Here is an 18,724-nt window from a genome sequence, read left to right on the forward strand (position 1 = left end):
CCCTTAGTAACCCTAATTGGGTTTTATTTGGCAAAGATACTGAAGTGGTTTGCTCTTTCATTTTTCCATGGATCCATTTTATCAGGTAATCAGAGGGGACTCAACTAGTAAGTGTGTGATGGTGGATTTAAACTAAGGTCTTCATGACTTCAGGTCTACTGCTTTATTCACTGAGTCACTGGTTGACTTTAAAAGGATAGAGAAACACTGTATATTCCATTGTAGAGTAAAAACTAAAATAACTTTCCATCCCTAGCTCCTATAAAGGATGTGCTGTTGGAAAATTTCTGTTTCCAGAAAATAATGCATTCCTCTTGGTTTACCCTCTTACTTTTCTCTGATCTTCAGTTTTCCCACCTATAAAATGAAAAAGTTAGGTTTAAATTATCTTTCAGGTCTACTGATTGCTGATATTCTGTGTCATTATGGGTCATGAAATCTTTGCTGTAAATGACTTGGGTAAAAGATGGTGACTTTCAGGATCTGGTGCTGTGCAATAACTAAAATTAGGTCCTTTTAAGTGGCAAAGCATCTTAATAGGAGATAGAATACTAGATTTGCCGCAAGCAAGTCTGGAATTCAGATCTTGCATCTTACAATTCCTAGCTGTGTGATTCTGGTCAAGTCACATAACTTATGTCAGCCTCTTTTCTCACCTATAAAATGAACTTGATGGCCTCTGAAGTCTCCTTCAGCCCTAAATCTATATGGTGAATGTTAATACTAACTGCTCTACAAATCCAAATTGATTAGATTTCAAGAACAAAGGGGGAATTATATGACCACACAGAGAATAATTGGTTTCTACTTCTTAAAAACTTCATAAAACTTGGAGTCCCTTTACATGAGGGCTGACCATTGAGGGGATTTTACTGTACATTCAAACTATAGTATAGCACTGAGGCATTCTGTTCTCATTGGATTACATTATAATGTAGCATCCCATGTTGTATTAAGGCATTTTAAAATATATTCACGAGTAGGAAACCTGCTCCAGACATATATGGAATTCTTTGCATTCTACTTGCTAAGCTTAGAGGAAGGACAATTTCAAGAAATTCAAGAAGAATAACAACTCTTCATTTTAAGAAATTGATGATTCCTTTCCTAGTATATCAGATTAAGTGATCCTAAGGAATAAACACTTCTTAACAAGATGTATTTGGGGTGAACAATGTAATTCTTTTTGACAGTATTCTGTATATAGACACAAGAGGTAATTTTGACTATATTAGTATTCATTGACAAAGTTTCCTAAATTTATTATTTGAGAAGATAATGCCAGGATCCACATTTGAGGAATGCATTATAATTATTTTTATTTGTTAGTGTTGTTGGTTGTTTGATTGTTTTCCAGTCATGTCAGACTCCTTGTGACCCCATTTGTTGTTTTCTTGGCAGAGACAATGGAGTGATTTGCTATTTCCTTCTCCATTTTCTCTATTTTCTCTATTTTCCTTTCTCTTATTTTGCAGATGAGGAAATTGAGGCAAACAGGGTTAATAACGTGCCCAAGATCTCACAGCTGGTAAGTGTCTGAGGCCAGATTTTAACTCAGGAAGATGAGCCTTCCTGATTTCAGGTGTAGTATTCTATCTAGTGTCTCCTAGCTGCCCTTTGCTTGTCAATGTAGCATCCACCCTAGACCCCATGCTTGTCTCTAAATGGCATTATGTATGAAATTATTCCTAGGGATCACCTGTTGTGTGACACTGTCAGGCAAATCCTTCAAGTTTGTGGGTTTTGGTAACCATTTTCAGAAAGGGGAGGAGTAGAGGTAGATAGTCCCTGTTTAGCTCCAGTCTTAAATATTTCTCTGTAGTGCTAATAGGTTTTCCTGGATAGCACATTCCATTGTTTAGATTCTATGGAGCTCTATAACTTTCCATTTCATTCTAGAAAATCTGGCCAAAAAGAATAGATAGATCAATTGATTGATCAACAAATGGATGGACAGATGGACAGACAAATAGTAAGGCAAATAGATAGTTAGATAGACAAACAGGCAGACAAGACATACCGGATATTGAAGACAAAAATAAGCTAATTTTAATAATTTATTTTTCCAGGTACATATAAAATAATTTTTAATATTTGTTTTTAAAACATTGAGTTCCAGATTTTTTCTCTCTCCCTCCCTACCTCTTCCTTATTGAGAAAGCATTTGTGAAGTTATGCAAAACATTTCCATAAAAATTATGTTACAAAAGAAAGCATGGATTCCTCCACCTCCCCCCAAAAAAAAACTCTTAAGAAAAATAATTTTTAAAAGTATGTGTTAATCTATATTCAAACACAATCTTTTTTCTGGGTATGAATAGAATTTTTCATCATATGTCCTTCAGAGTAGTCTTGTATCATTGTATTGCTGAGAATAGCCAAGTCATTCACAGCTGATCATCCCACAACATGCTATTACTTTGCACACAGAACATTTCATTTTGTATGAGTTCATGTGGGACTTTCCAGGTTGTTCTGAGAGTATCCTGCTCATCAAGAAATAAGCAAATTTGCTTGCAGTGTACCACTCAGAAGAATTCAGTAGGTAGGATGTAGGCAGTTAGTGACATCTTTTAAGGTTGCTACAGAAATATTAAAATAGAAAACTTGGAACAGGAGTGATTATTCTTCTGAGGTATTACAGGATTATTCATTCTGGTGATTATTGGAGAAGATGAATTTTATAATTGTTTTGTCTTCCTGGAATGGTAACACATGTGATGGATGATCAGTACAACACAGGACAGGACAGTTTCAAAGTTCTGACAAGTCTGAAGTCCCATGAGAAGGACATATTTCACATTTCATTTCATTTCAATTTTACAGTTGGAAGGTTCTTAGAACCTTAGAACTCTTTTTGTCCAAACCCTTCCTTTCACAGATGAGGAAACTGAATCCCAGTAGATGATTTGTACTAAATAACTTATACAAAATTACCCGGGTAGTAAAAGGAGTTTTGAAGTTTTAACTCTGGGAATTCCATATCTCCCACCTATGCTATGTGTGACTATTTCACTTGTGAAGTTAGTAGAATAATTGTCAATAAAGTATTCTTCACTAGGCACAAACAAGACTTGTTTTAAATAAAGTAGTCAGCCAATAAACATTTATTAAGTACTTACTATGGGTCTGCAACTGTGCTAAGGCCTGGGCGGGGGGGGGGGGGGGGGGGGGGGGAAAGGAGAAAAAAAAAAAAAAAAAAAAAAAATCCCTGCCCTCAAAGAGCTTACAATCTACAGATAATACTAAAGGAAGTATATGGAAAACAAGTTATATAAAAGATAAATAGGAGATAATTAGCAGAAGGAAGACACAGGAGTTAGGGAAGGCTTCCTGTAGAAGACAAGATTTTAGTTGGGACTTAAAAAAAGCCAGAAAGATCACTTAAGTCAGAGATGAGAAGGTAGAGTATTTTAGGGACAGCTTACGAGAATGCAAGAAGCCAAGAGATGGAGAGTCTTGTTGATAGAACAACTAGAAAGACAAAGCCCTTGGATTTTATCATATTATTATTATTAGTGAGATAATTGGGGTTAAGGGACTTGCCCAGGGTCACACATTAAGCAGTGTAAAATGTCTAAGACCCTATTTGAATTCAGATCTATCCACTGCACCATCTAGTTGTTCTTGGATTTTATGGAGTACATGTTGGAGAGTAAAGTGAAATAATCCTGAAAAGGCAAGAGTGGGGTAGGTTATGAAGGGCTTTGAATGCTAAGCAGAGCATTTTGTATTTGATTCTGGAGGTAAAAAGGAGCCACTAGAAGTTATATATTAGCCATTATCATCATGTATTCAAATTCAGACCATTTTAAATTATGTAAAATATGGTCATGGATTCATATTCAATAGAAATATCCAGTTCAAATTCAAATAACATAATCACTTTTGTGGGGGTTCATTAATCCAGACTTAGTTGTCCAATTTGGTTACAACACAGAATTAAAGGGCATTCCCTAAAGTAACATTATTAAGGTAAATTTGAGCCAGTTTGTAAGGTGTTTGGTTATTTATTAAGCAATAGAGAACAAGTGAAGATTATGTCTTAAGTTATCTTTCTTTTCCCCCTATCCCTAGTAAGGAGTTCACCCATAACAGTACTTAATAAATGGTTAGAGAATAAATGAATAAGAAACTTTTAGTAAGCATGTAATCTGTAAATAAGTATACCTGCCATGTTTATTGCTAAAGCAATGGAAAATAGAAAAAAACCCCCCACCAGGAATTAGAGTCAGGAAACTTGGAGATGCCAGTCTTGTCACTGATACCGAACAGTTATGTGATTATGGGTCAAATTGCTCATTTTTTCCAAACCTCAGTTTCCTCTTTTGCAGAATGGGGATAATGATATTTATCCAGGGTATCCCAAAAGTTTTAGTGCAGTTTTAATCTTTAATAGCTTAAAATAGCTAATACTTATAATGCTATAGAGATGCTGTGGTGATTAAATGAGAAATACATGTGATAATAATAGCTAGTGTTTATATGGTGCATTAAGGTTTGCAAAGTAATCAAATATTATCTCATTTGACCCTCACAATAATTTAGGGAGGCAAGTACTGCTATTATCCTTGTTATACACACAAGGGAATTGGAGGAAAATGAACATTATGTAACTCGCTTGGAGTTACACAGCTGGTATCTGAGGTGGGAATATAAATTTGGGTTTTCTTCTAAGTCCTTTATTCTATTCACTGAGCCCTTCCAGCTGCCCAGATATACAGTGGGTTGTCAAGAGTATGGGCTCTGGAAAAGTCTGATAAAGTCAATGCTGAATCTTAGACATTGTTGAGAAACTATCCTTTGACTAGATTAACTTTTGTCATGATTAACTCTTTGTTATTGTTGTTTAATTGTGTCCAACTCTTTGTGACACTATTTGGGGTTTTCTTTCGAAAGATACTGGAACGTTTTGCCATTCCCTTCTCCAGCTCATTTTACAGATGAGGAACTAAGACAAACAGGATTAAATCAACCAGATTATTTATTTATTTTAAACATTCATTTAAACACTTGAACATTTATATTTAACATTTGTTTTTTAAAATTTAGAGTTTCAAATTCTTTCCCTCTTTCCTATCCACCCCCTCCCCACTGAGAAGGCAAACATTATTTATTATTATTATTAATAATTTTATTTTACTATTAATAGAATTTGGTTGTTAATTATACATTAAAACCATGAAAAACATATTTCCATATTAGCCATATCACAAAAAAAGCATAAAAAGAAGGCATGAAAATTAAATTTCTGTTTGTACTTTTTTCTGGAGGCTGTTAGTATTTTTTTTTTTTTTATCAAGAGCCCTTTGAAATTGTCTTAGATCATTGAATTGATCATACTAGCCATGTCTTTCACAGTTGATGATCATAATATTGCTGTGCACAATGAACTAATGATTCTTTTCACTTCACTTTTCATCATATCATATAAGTCTTGCTATATTTTTTCTGAAGCCACATCTCACATCATTTCATACTGCACAATAGTACTTCATCATAAACATATGACACAGCTTGTTTAGCCATTCTCTGACTGATGGGTATCCTTTCAATGTTCAATTGAACAGTAAAAGCTACTAAAAATAGTTTTGTACATGTAGGTCCTTTTCCTTTTCTATTGATCTCTTATAATGGACCTAATGGTGGTATTGTTAAGTAAAAGGATATATGCGGTTTTATAGCCCTTTGGACATAGTTCCAAATTGTTCTCCAGGATGATTGGATGGACCAGTTCACAACTCTACCAACAATTTATCAATATGTCTATTTTCCCTTATCCTCATGAGCATTTTTCATTCCTGATAGGTATGAGGTTGTTTTAATTTATATTTCTCTGACCAATAGTGGTTTAAAGGATTTTTTTCCATATGGCTATAGATATTTTGATTCTTCTGAAAACTGTCAGTTCATATCCTTTGATCATTTTATTAATTGGGGAAAAGACTTTTATTTTTATAAATTTAACTAGTCTTCTATGTATTTGAGAAATTAGGCCTTTATCAGAGAAACTTACTGTAACATTTTTTGATATTTCTTCATAGTTTATATTTCTTTTAGCAAAATGTAATTTCTCTGACTTTTTAAACTAGATCTTTTTGCTTTTATTTTGTCTGAGATCGTGATTGCTATCTATCCTATTTCTACTTTGCTTCAGCCCTTTATTCAAACTGTGTATGTCTCTCTGTTTCAAGTGTGCCTCTTGTTAACAATGTATTGTCAGATTCTGGTTTCTAATCCATTCTACTATCTGCTTCATTTTATGGGTGAGCTCATCCCATTCATATTCACAGTTAGAATCACTAATTAAGCTGTCTATAATAGTGCAATTTTGGAAGATAAAGCGAGTTTAAATTTTAATTTTTATTTATGGAATAAAACAAGCATTTCTATTACATAGTAAAATAAAAAAGATGATTGTACTTGAAGCTGCAAATTACTACACATACTTTCTACGTATAGTACAATATAAATTGCTTTTATACAAATACACAAAAAATACAAATATAAATTTTAAAAAGATACAATAAAGGTATCATGCAAATTTCTCCTTTTTTTTTTTCTTTCCATGCTAAAGATGGCTACCATTAGATATGAATGGGGTGGGTGTGTATGTGTATATATATCCATGCACACATATATATAAGAATTGATAAATAGGAGTATGTATAGATGATAAATAGGAATCTGTATAGAATAATTATATACATATAAAATTATTCTATATAGGTATATAATTATTTTATACATACTTCTATTTATCAGTTCTTTTTCTGTATGTGGATAACATTTTTTTTCATATATCCATTATTGTTAATTTGGGTATTTATAATAGACAAAATAACTTATTTGCTCAAAGTTGTTCTTAATACAAAATTGCTGTTACTGTATACAATGTTCTCTTGACTCTGCCCATTTTACTTTTCATTATTCCATGCAAGTTTTTCCATGATTTTCTAAAATCTAAAATCATTAAGCTCATCATTTCAAAAATGAGTCAACTTCTAGAGATTCCTTAGACACTGCTAAAATTAAAGCATAAATCCAGAGGTGGTTGCTGGATCACTATTTATATTTTAAACATTAAAATATCATATATAGTTATCAGTTATTTTACATTTAATGGCTGGATATCTGGAAAAAATATTTGTGTGACACTTTTAAGTTTAATTTACATTATTAATATTTTCTCCACCCATCACTTTAAGTCTAGACAATCAACAAATCAATAAATCAAGTTCTGAAATGTAACATTTGCCAATTTCCAAGGTATAAATATTTGCATGAAAAATAAGCAGTAGACTATTATTTGAGCAGTCTCTAGCACACCTGAACTTTTGTTACTAGGTTTTAATAAACCTTTCAATTGTGTTTTGTATTCAAGTTACTGGGCTAAGACTGCTGGACTCAATCTACTTTGTAAGGAATTTTCTTCATATAATTTCTATTTCCTTTTCCAAACTCTCTTGCCCAGTTTTCATTTTCTTTCCCCATTTTCCTTCTAACTCTTTCTTAAAATCTTTTTTGAATTCTTCCAAGAGAGTCTTGTGAGATGGAGACCATTTCATTTGGTCTTTTGGGGCTTCATCTGGAGATGATTTGCCTTCAGTTTCCTCAGGGTTTGAAATCTTTTTTCTCTGTCTCCATTAAAACTATGTTTTGAGTTGTTTTTGCATTTTTTGCTCATTTTTAAAGGTTGAGGGTCTGCTCTTAGGGCAAAGGGATGATTGTCCCAAGCTTCTTCTATAGGTTACAACAGGTTCATGTTGCCCTGGGGATGGTGTTCCTGACTTCCTTCCCGTGCTGGGTGTGTATGGCCAAGTCCCACAGTATTCTAGGGTTCAGGGGCTCACTTTTTGCCTTTTGTAGTTGTGTTGGAGGTCTCATAGCTAGTCTACTGATCCACTGGCTTCTGAACCAGGACAGAGTAGTCAATACTGCTGTATTTTGGCTAAGAGCCTCCTGGTAGAATCCCCTGGCCTGCAAACACCACACCAGCCTGGGTTCCTGCTCTGCTCTTGCCCTCAGCTACCTTCTATGCCCTCTCTCCCCCAATGCCCAATTGAAACTGACCTTTTCTGAAGTTCTTTCAGAATATCTTCAGCTGGAAATTTGTTAGACTCCAAATATTTGTGTATTTTGTCACTCCAAAACCAGTTCAGAGACTTGGTCTGAAGTTGATTTGTGAGGGAAGCAGGAAGAGCTCAAAGACCTGTCTACTCTCCATCATCTACAAGTTCTACTCTAGTAAAGAAATTATATATGTGTTATTCTACAAAAGAATACAGATGTGCTCAATGGCACACTGCCAAGTCAGGAGGAGGGCTCTACTTGTTTGGAGTAATATCAACAGAGATGCACAAAGCTGGAGAATGTACCCCAAATGTGCGACTATTTGTATCTGAGTTGTGGCAGAGCCTTCTGAGCTGGTATTGGTCTGATCAGCCATAGTGGCTTATTATAGCCACTATAACTCAACTCTAACATAGTGATATCATTTTGGACATCAACCAACCAAACAACCAAGATAGAGGAATTGAAAGTATGGAGATGGACTTTAAACTATCCCCAAGTCTCAATTTTATTAAACTTCAAATCTCAATTTTATTGCTGAAAAACTCACTTTTGACTGTTTTATTCATTTATGTAGCCAAAAGTAGTCTTAACATCATGTATAGTACAGAGTGCTGCCATGAATTCAAACCTAGCTTCAGAAACTATTCAATCCCAGGCAATTCACTTAACCTCTGTCTTAGTTTCCCCAAATTTAAAATGGGAAGCATTCTAGCAACTAACTTCCAGGATTATTGTGAGGATTAAATGAGGTAATATTTATAAACAGCACAATGAATAGAGTAGATAGGTAAACATCACAGTAGATAGATATTCTAATAGACGAAGATATATATATTGGTGGCCAGGGAAAAGTATTTTGACTTAAAAAGTCAATCATTTCATTTGATCCTCACAACAGCCCTGGGAGATAGGTGCTAGTATTATTCCTATTGGCAGATAAGAAAACTAAAGGGTATAAAGTGAACTGAAGCAAATGACTTATCCAGGGTCATGTGGCTAGGACAGGTTAAGGGCAGATTTGAACTTAGATCTCCCTCTATTAGAATGTAAGTTCCTTCAGGTTAGGGACTGTCTCATTTTAATATTTATATAATCAGCACTTCAAAAAGTGGCAGGCACATAATTAACTTTCTTTTCTATTCACTTTTTAGTAAAGATAAGATTTTTACCCAAATGCTTAAATATGTTAAGTGGAAAAGGTACAAATCAGAAACTCAGTTGGCCTGATAAAAGTGACTATTTTGGGATGTATCTCACAATAATTCTGGAAGTTAGTTGCTATAATGCTTCCCATTTTGGTAAACACATCCACATCCATACTCCACATACATACATACACACTTAAGTAGGAAGGGGATCAGCAGAAATATATTTTTTACATATAATATACAAAAACCAAAATCTCAGTTAGGAAACATGGTTTCCAAAATATGTGGGACAAATTTTGCCTTTGCTTGCATGTTTGTTTGTTTTTTTGAGGGGAAAGCAAAGCACTGTTTTCCCCTTAGGTTCTTATTCATTAATCAAAGTGAAAAGCAAAGCATGGAGAAATTTTGTTTTGTTTTGTTTTGAGTATTTGAACAATATATTTCAAATAGAAATCATTTTTCTTTTTTTTCCTCTATTCTATTGAGTCCTTTGGTATTTTCACTATGAGTCTCAGAACTTTCAAACTCTTCACTGTTTTGGTAACTCCTTTTTCTTTGTTACACAAACCAATGAAAAGGGAATCAGAGAGCAAATAAAAAAGAAATTTCCTTTTAAAGTATTTTTTGTGGAATGAGATAGTAGATAAATATGGTTACACTTTATTTCATTATATTGACTGCCTCAGTTTGCTCTGGATAATAAGATTCTGAGAATTCATATCCTGTTTAATATGTTAGTAGCAGAAAGTTGGGCCCTCTTATTATGAGCCTATTTCAAATAGTGTACATTGCTGAATCTATTTTCTACAGTTATTCTTGACAAAAACAAAACAAGACAAAAATCTGAAGCTTTCTATAATGTAATTATGTTTCATATACCACAATTTATTCAGCCATTCTCCAATTGATGGGCATCCACTCAGTTTCCAATTTCTGGCCACTACAAAGAGGGCTGCCACAAACATTCTTGCACATACACATCCCTTTCCCTTCTTTAAAGTCTCTTTGGGATATAAGCGCAGTATGTAATTATGTTTCTACTTTAATCAATCCATCAATAAATACTTGTTATCCATTCAGTGACTATGTGCCAGACTCTGTTGAAGATTTTGGAGATACAAAGACAAAAGTGACCCCTGCTTTTAAGATGCTTGCGTTCTGTATGGTGATACATGTTTACAGAGAAGCAAATAGGGGTTTCATAAAAAATACACAGTGAATGGAAAGAGGAGCAGGGCACAATTAACTGAGGGAATCAGGAAAGCCGTCTGAATTGTTTGGTGAACAACCTGCTTTCTTGCTTGGTGATTTAGCTGCTATTCAGTATCTCCAAAACAACAAGTAGATGGCTCAATGGATAGAGCACCTGGAGTCAGGAGGATTTCTCTTTCAGAGTTGAAATCTGATCTTAGACACTTACTAGCAGTATGACCCTGGACATTTTCACTTAACTCTGCTTTCCTCAGTTTCCTTTTCTGTAAAATGAGCTGGAGAAGGAGATGACAAACTAGATGGAGTCATCAAGAGTCAGATATCACAACAATATTTTTCAGAACAATCCATTGCAAGCTTGGCTTTTTTTTTTTTTAATCACAAATTGCTTCAGCTCATGACACAGTGAGAGTCATCCTTCTCAATCAATGGATTTATTTGGTGAGAAGGTCTCCAATTATCTAATTACCCATCACCTTTCACATTGCCAAAGAACACAGTGGATGGAGATCACCTGATATCAAATTGAAAACCCTAGGCAAAGAATGGCTCAGCTCTCTATTGGTTATATGGTTTGGGGATGATCATTCAAACAATGAGCTTTCCTTTTTTTTTACCAGGAAAATGACATTACTGTTAGAATCAAATTAATGTGTTTGACTGTGGCTGATCAGACCAACACAAGCTCAGAAGCTCTGCCAAGGTTGCACACCTATTTCCCATGAACATTTGGGGGCTTCTCTAACTTTGTGCATCTCATGTTTCTTCTGAGCTAATTTAATTCTCCTTTGCTCTAATTTAATTCTCCTTTGCTCATAGAGCACAGCACCTTCTCTGATGGGAATACGCTAGTATCTCCCATAATATACAATCAATTCTAAAGTTCTTAAGAGAGACCCTGAGAATGTCCTTGTCTTACTTTTTTTGGCCACCTTGTGAGTGCGTGACCTGTGTGAATTATCCATAAAATGGTCTTTTTGGCAAGCATGGACATGGCATTTGTACATTGGACCAGCCCAATGAAGCTGTGCTCTCTGCAGTAAAGTTGGAATTCTTGGCAATTTAGTTTGGGAAAGGACCTCAGTGTCTGGTACCTCATCCTGCCAGAGAGTGAGATAGATGGTTTTGCCCAACTCTGCCATACTGAACTCTAATTCAATTGGAAGTCAAGATATCACCATCCTGAGATGGTTGGTCTTCTCTGAGAATAAAGGCAGAGCAACAAGAGAGGAAGTAGTGTTTAAGGAAAATAAGAATTCTTTTTTTTTAATTTTTTTTCTTAGGCAACAGGGGTTAAGTAACTTGTCCAGGGTCACACAGCCAGGAAGTATCAAGTGTCTGAGACTGGATTTGAATTCAGGTCCTCCTGACTTCAGGGCTGGTACTATATCCGCTGCACTACTTGTCTACTCGTTAAAAATAGGAATTCTTAAAGTAAGAGGTGAAAATTCTTTTTGTGTTCCAGGCATGGAGAATGTGCATTTACATGGAGACAGGAGATGGACTATGGTATATGAAGAGCAGCAAGAAAAAAACTATTTGGCCAGACCACTGAGTGCATTGAAAGTGCCTAAAATCAGAAAAGTGATTTGAACAGATTGTGAGGGGGTTTTAAGGTGCAAAATGCCTACTTTGTTCCAGACAGAGACCCAGTCAGCTTTTGATTAGTACTTTGTGAGCACTCAAATCTAGGGTGTGAAAAACACAGGTTCTCAAATGGTCTCATAATGGGATGGGGAAGCACATGAAACAAAATTGAATATATCAAAGGACTAGGACACCTGGCAAAAGTGTAGGGTTAGTTCTGACTTGAGTGCACCCAGAGTACTAACCAAAAGCTGACTGAGTCTCTTATTAGTCTCCCTATTAAGTAAAGGGAAATAGATCTGTTTCTAAAGGCATGATTGGAGTCTCAGCCTTTGAATAACAAAGATTTCTCTTCCTCGATTTCTTTCCCATAAACCACAGAAACAGGCCGACAGCCAAAGGACAAGCAGTTTCGGTGGTTCTTCTGGACACAGGGCTTCATGACATCATTTTGCTTTGTTTTTTTATGTTTTGAGGAAGACCTACCAAGAGAACAAAGTTAGGTGGTTCTGACAATTCGGCTAAATGTGAGTCATTCCATAGCATGTACTTAAATAACAACCTTTCATTTTGCGTTTTCAAAGGTTTCACTGTCTGTGAATTGGATTCATTGTGGAAAAGCCATTATTCTGTAAGAGGTGTTGATTGGCTTGCCCAAAGAAGAAAGCTTGCAGAGAGATTCTTTGAGGTTTGATGGTGGTCAATAAGATGCTATTGACAAAATCTTTATATAACATTATGCATACTGGAAAATTCACTTATTTGCACCATCACTTAAGGGATGAATCTAGGTTGTGATGTTGTTATCCTAGAAAACAGAAAGATTAGCCATGTAGCATTGCCCACTATTTATCATCTCTTGAAGGAATTCTTCAGACTTCTTGGATGTTTTCCATTTGGATTCTGTTATACTTAAAACTGCCCATTGGGATTAAAGCCCAAAATAACATAACTGCAAACCCAAATGTAATGATCTCTTTCATATCCTGGAAAAAGCTACATGGGGACACGCCTTTGTTTTAAGGTCCAGATTATTGTTCCCTAACAACTAAAAATACTATCATTGAAATGATAACAAATGATCACCCCTTAATTTAAATATAAAATTTAATAATTTGGAATGCAAGGTTTTCCAAGGGTGAATGTTGAAAATTATCTATGCATATGTTTTGAAAATAAAAAGCTTTAATACAAAAAGAAACATATAGCAGAATCCAGTCAAACAAATAGAGATGCAGAGTCAAATGTCTATATGGCCTGAGCTAAGGTTCTTTTAGGGCAGTGGTTCTCAAAGTATGGTCTAGAGAATCCTGGGGATCTCTGAAACCCTTTTAGAGGGCCTACAAATTCAAAAATAGTTTTTATTTCCAATATGATAAATGTCTATAAATATAATCCAAATAAACAAAAACTCTTTGGAAAGATCCTCAATAATTTTTAATAGGATAAAGATACTGAAAACAAAAGTTTGAGAACCATTGTGGAAATGGCAGGTCCCAGAGCTAAGGTTCCTCAGTGATTCAGAGTATTATTCCAACTCTTTTCTTAAATGTCCTCTTTAATTGATTCATTATCTTATTCAGTATAACAGCTTTTATAAACCTTTACATGGCTTCTCAAATCTCCCATGGCTATTTCTCTCCCTATCTACTCCGCTGAAGATATTGCTTTATATTTCACTGAAAAAATGGAGGCCATTTGATGAGAGTTCCTTTTTCTCCCTTCCTTCTAATCTCATGTCATTAAGATACCTTACCCACTAACTTCACCTTCACCTCTTCCTCATAGGAAGAGATGATCCTTCTTGCTCCAGCAAACATATATGTATGAGTGTCCCATTCCATCTCATCTCATCCACCAGATTGCCCCATTCTTCCCACTTTCTTACTTATCTTAAATCTTTTCTCTATCTATTGGTTGTTTCCTTATTACTTGCAGACATGTTGTATCATTACATATTTGAAAACAAAAACAAAACCCTCACCTGATCTTATCCTTATCTGATATCATCTCCCTCCCATGGTTAAACTCTTTGAGAAAGTCATGTACAATTGGTTCCCTCACTTTCTCTCCTGTCATACTGAAGCATTTTAGTTATGGTGCATAATCAGATTGAAAGAATTCAAAGAGATTCTCCTGTAGCCACAAAACTTTATTAAACCAAAAATGATGGACTAGTCTCTAAGGGAATCTGGAAATTAGAAGAAATTTGTGAGGACTTTATAAATTGTAAGTTTGGGGCTTAACTAACAAGCTAATAGCCTACAAGGATGTAAATTTAAAAAAAGAAGATTGTAATTTAGGGAAGGAAACAAGTAAGAGATTTTATTAAAAAAAAAAGACAAATTTTAAAAGTCAGGATTGGGGCAAATAAGGAGTAACAGGGGACAAATAAGTAATAACAGAAGAAGTTTTAATTACTCCACATTCCTTACTTAACTAGGCATGTAGTTTAGAATAGAGTCTGGACTGTGACTCATCAATACTATCTTCTTAACTTTCTCATCATCCAGTTGAAAATATTCCCTCCAAAATCACGAATGGTCATTTCAAATCTAAAGCTTTTATTAGTCCTTCTCTTTTTCATCTCTCTAACACCCCATAGGTCATTCTTTCCTCCTTGATACATTTTTCTCTCTAGGTTTTCATGATGCTGCTTTCTCCTGCTTCTTCTTTTATCTATGCTCAGTCTCCTTTGCTAGATCTTCGTCTAGATCAGGGCTTCTTAAAACTTTTTCAACATGACCCCTTTCTCCTGAGAAATTTTTACATGAAAGTGTATAAGTATATAAAATAGGTATACAAATCAAACATTTACTGATAATATTATACATATACACACATATATATATAATAAATCATGATTTCATGACATTCACTTATGCTACTCCATATGAAGTTGTAATCTAGAGTTGAAATTTTGATCTAGACCCCTTTATTATTGGTGTCCTCCAAGGTTCTATTTGATGCCCTCATCTCTTCTTCCTCTGTATTTGGTGATTTCAACAGGCATTATGTATTGAATGTTCATTTCTATGAGATGATTCTCAAATCTTCTCTGTTGACCTCTAAGTCTCACATCATCAATTCCCTATTGAACATTTCAAACTGAATGAACTTATTTTAAACTCAATATATATAAAACAGCACTCTCTTTTCCCCCAAACCATCTTCTCTTCCTATTAATAATTCTCTATTCCTGTTGAAAATACTACTATCCTCCTAAACTATTAATGCTGACAACTTTAAGGTCATTTAAATTCTTGTCTTTATATATATATATATACACACACACATACATACTTTACACATCTCTATCCTTCTCTTCTCTGAAAATGCCATCATTCTGATACATGAAAAGATAAGCACTTTTTATAAATATTATCTCATTTAACCTTTACTTATCTGCTCTTCCCTCTGATTATTTATATGTCATATGAATTGAAGATAAATGTTAATTTGCATTGATAAAGTTTCCATCACTAAGATTTCTTTATCCCAATGAAATCACAGTTCTAGTTAAAAAAAATTTTGTTGTTGCTTCTCTTTGTGAGCCCATTTGGGTTTTTCTTAGCAAAGATAGAACTTTGATGAATAGGGTTAAGTGACTTGTTCAGGGTCACACAGTTAATGTCAAAGGCTAGATTTGAATTTAGAAAATGAGCCTTTCCTGGCTTTAGGTCCAGTGCTCTCTCTACTGCATCACCTACCAGCCCCTCTCCCCAAATTATTCATACATGAATCAGAAGAATATGTTTTAATTCTAATAATTTAATTTCTAAATGCATAGTGATGTCCTTCATTTTTAGAAAGGACAAATGACATCACAAGTGATGTCTTGACTTGCCTGTGAATTGAAGTGAGGCATAAAGTCAACTACACTCTTCAGGAATATCAAAATTCAGTACAGGAGGTGATATCCAGGATGAAGTGAATGACCTTGGCAGTTTTGATATCTAACCAGACTCTAAGCACTCAATACAATACCTGCTACAGCCTTCATAGCTTTTGGAACCAAATCATCCTTATCCACCCATTTTCCCAGGACAGTCTTCATTTGCTTGGGGTAGACATTTCCCTAATAATTCATCAAAAGATGTGAGACCTGTTGGTTACCCTCAACCTGGTTCAGCCCGTCTTGGCGGACGGTTTATCAGGGTGTGGCTTCTGAGCATGCTGCAGCTTCTTAGAGCCACAGGTGAGAGTTAGGTGATTCAGGTGAACACCAAAGGTGGATCAGAAATCTTGAAAAGGGAGTAAGCCTTCACAGCAGAGGTTTTAGTTCTCTCAAATGGTAAATTTCAATATAAAAGTACTTTTACATTTCTTATAAACATGTATTTATTATTCTTAAATCAACCTTACAAAACTGTAAAATTCCTAAACATAAATAATAAAATTCCAATTAAATGAAAGTAAACCATTTACATTCTCCTTTGGTTAGAAGTCCATGCATCCTCATTATGAGAAATGATCATTCATTTAATTATTCAATTTTCTCTATACTTATATAGACATAGTGCTGAAAATAAAAGGAAATTATGTATGACAGGTTCCCAGTCACATTTTAGTAATATCACAAATTTTTTTCAGATAATTGACATTATTTCACTGTCTTAGCAGCAAATTCTCATCTCCCTGTCCTAATATTTCTACTCACAAAGCTTTCAATAACTTCCAAAGAAACTCTGTAATAAGGAAATCTCAGCTAGGCTTTCATATCTGTAATAATTGATCACTCTGAGCCTAAGGACTAAGATATACAATTTCTTTAAGAAAAGAATTGATAAACACCAGGTAAAAAATATTCCACAACATGGTAAAAACAGATCACAGAAAAATAAAATCAAATGAGCAGTCTATAAGAAAATTCGTCTCTGAAGAAGTTCTTTGTGGTGTTAGGGACCCTCCTCAAGAGACTTAAAGTTGTTTTTATATCCTCTTTTCCTTAAAGAAGCCACAGATGAATCTCAACTTAATTTCCCTGGGCTAAAAATTAACTTGAATTTCCCTAAGTCTGATTCACACTATTATAGCTCACAATAGTTCTAATTGGTATTATGTAAGGGCAGAATTTATAAGTTACCCAATTCTCTTATTGTCTTGGCCCACAACAACTAGAAATAGAGATTTAAAGGGATAGTTGACCTTGGACTTTTCAGAACAAAATTATGAGTTAAGTTTGAGTCATAGCTTTTGTTGGACTGTCTATTTTTGTCAACATAGCAACAATAACATGACATCGGGTAATTACTTGTGATTTTTCTATCCATTATTCTGACTAATTCATAATAATCAATTCTTGATCATTCAAGGATTTTTTTTTTTTTTTTTTAGTTTGTAGACTATCCAGGCTGTGGAGCAGCAGAAAAGTAAGAAAAGCCACGTTTTGGCCATGAGGCAAACTATCACACCCTCCATTAGCAAAAATTGTATATCATTATCTAAGTGTGAATAAGGAAAAAGGAAGAAGGTGAATAAATAAATTTAATGCAATAATATTTATCAAATGGATACTATGTATCATGGTACCATGATAGGCATTAAAAATGTAGAGAAAAAAGTATGATAAAAAAAAATAAATGACACCCAATTTAGGGAAATACCATGTCCAAAGTGTAACAGTTTAGACTTCAGAAAAATTGAAGATCAGAAAGGATAAAAGCAGAGACACCCAATTGTAAAGATTAAACTCTTTTAGATATAAAAAAACTATTCCATATTTGGAAATGTTTTGAGACTTAAATAGCTTAAATAGTTCTGTTCAAAGTCAAGGGACTGGAAGAGTCCCCAAAGGGAGACTTCTAGACTTCTACAATAAGGACCACTCACTGCCTTTGCTGAAAGAGCAGCATTTCAACAGAAAAGAACACAAAACTACCCAGTTGATCCAGAGGCTGGAGATGAGGGGAAGTACAGCTATTTATCAAAGACCAAGCAAAAGGATTCTATGCATTTACTCATTTAGTAAAGGTGCTATATCCTATAAGGGCCCAGGATCTAAGTAACCTGTTTGAATCAGTCCAGCAGCAGCAGCCCAATGGCAGAACGACCTTGAAGAATATCCAAGAAGTGAAGGTTATGTTGCTATCTTGGAGAAGGGGAAGGAGCAAAATTTTAGCCACAGCCAACAGGAGGTCAGTAATAACATGAATAAGAAATCAATGTGTTTTTAGGGGGGATAGGTGAGGTAGGGATGGAATTTAAGTGGAACAATGAAATGGACAATAGTTTCACTTTGCAGAAATTGAAATGCCAAACCTTGGTTTGGGAAAATTACTAATTGTAATTCTAGAGTAGAATATATTATTTATGACTTTCTGTGGTAGAGGGAAAATGTAATGCAGATTATGGGGACCATATCGTTGAGAACCAAACAGTCTAGAAACTACTTCTGAGAGCAGCTGAGACTTTTAAAGACACTGCTTGTTTAGAATAGAAGCTCATATTGAATTTGTAAACTTTTGTAAAGAAAGATGTCTGATTAGGACTAGCACACGTCATAAAACATTTAATCCAGTCACTTTTGGCAGACTACTTTGACAGTCATGAAGTCTACAGGTCCCCTCTCATAATAATGTTTTTAATGTATAAAATAAAATACATAGATTTACAAAAAAAAACCCAATTATATTGAAATAGTCATAAAATATTTTTAAAAGCCAATACTTTTATAGACCTCAAGTTAAAAACAACAGCAG

The 18,724-nt window shown here is 34.6% G+C and overlaps 1 long non-coding RNA gene across 1 annotated transcript; it reads left to right on the forward strand.

The window, feature by feature from the left end:
- Positions 1-1,497: 1,497 nt before the first annotated feature.
- LOC116419952 lies at positions 1,498-18,225 on the forward strand. The gene is made up of 4 exons (XR_004230277.1): positions 1,498-1,528; positions 11,902-12,052; positions 12,405-12,550; positions 17,361-18,225. It is a non-coding gene; the product is annotated as an uncharacterized LOC116419952 (long non-coding RNA).
- The last annotated feature ends 499 nt before the right edge of the window (positions 18,226-18,724 follow it).

This window comes from Sarcophilus harrisii, chromosome 6 (assembly GCF_902635505.1).
Source record: "Sarcophilus harrisii chromosome 6, mSarHar1.11, whole genome shotgun sequence".
Lineage (NCBI taxonomy): Eukaryota > Metazoa > Chordata > Mammalia > Dasyuromorphia > Dasyuridae > Sarcophilus > Sarcophilus harrisii.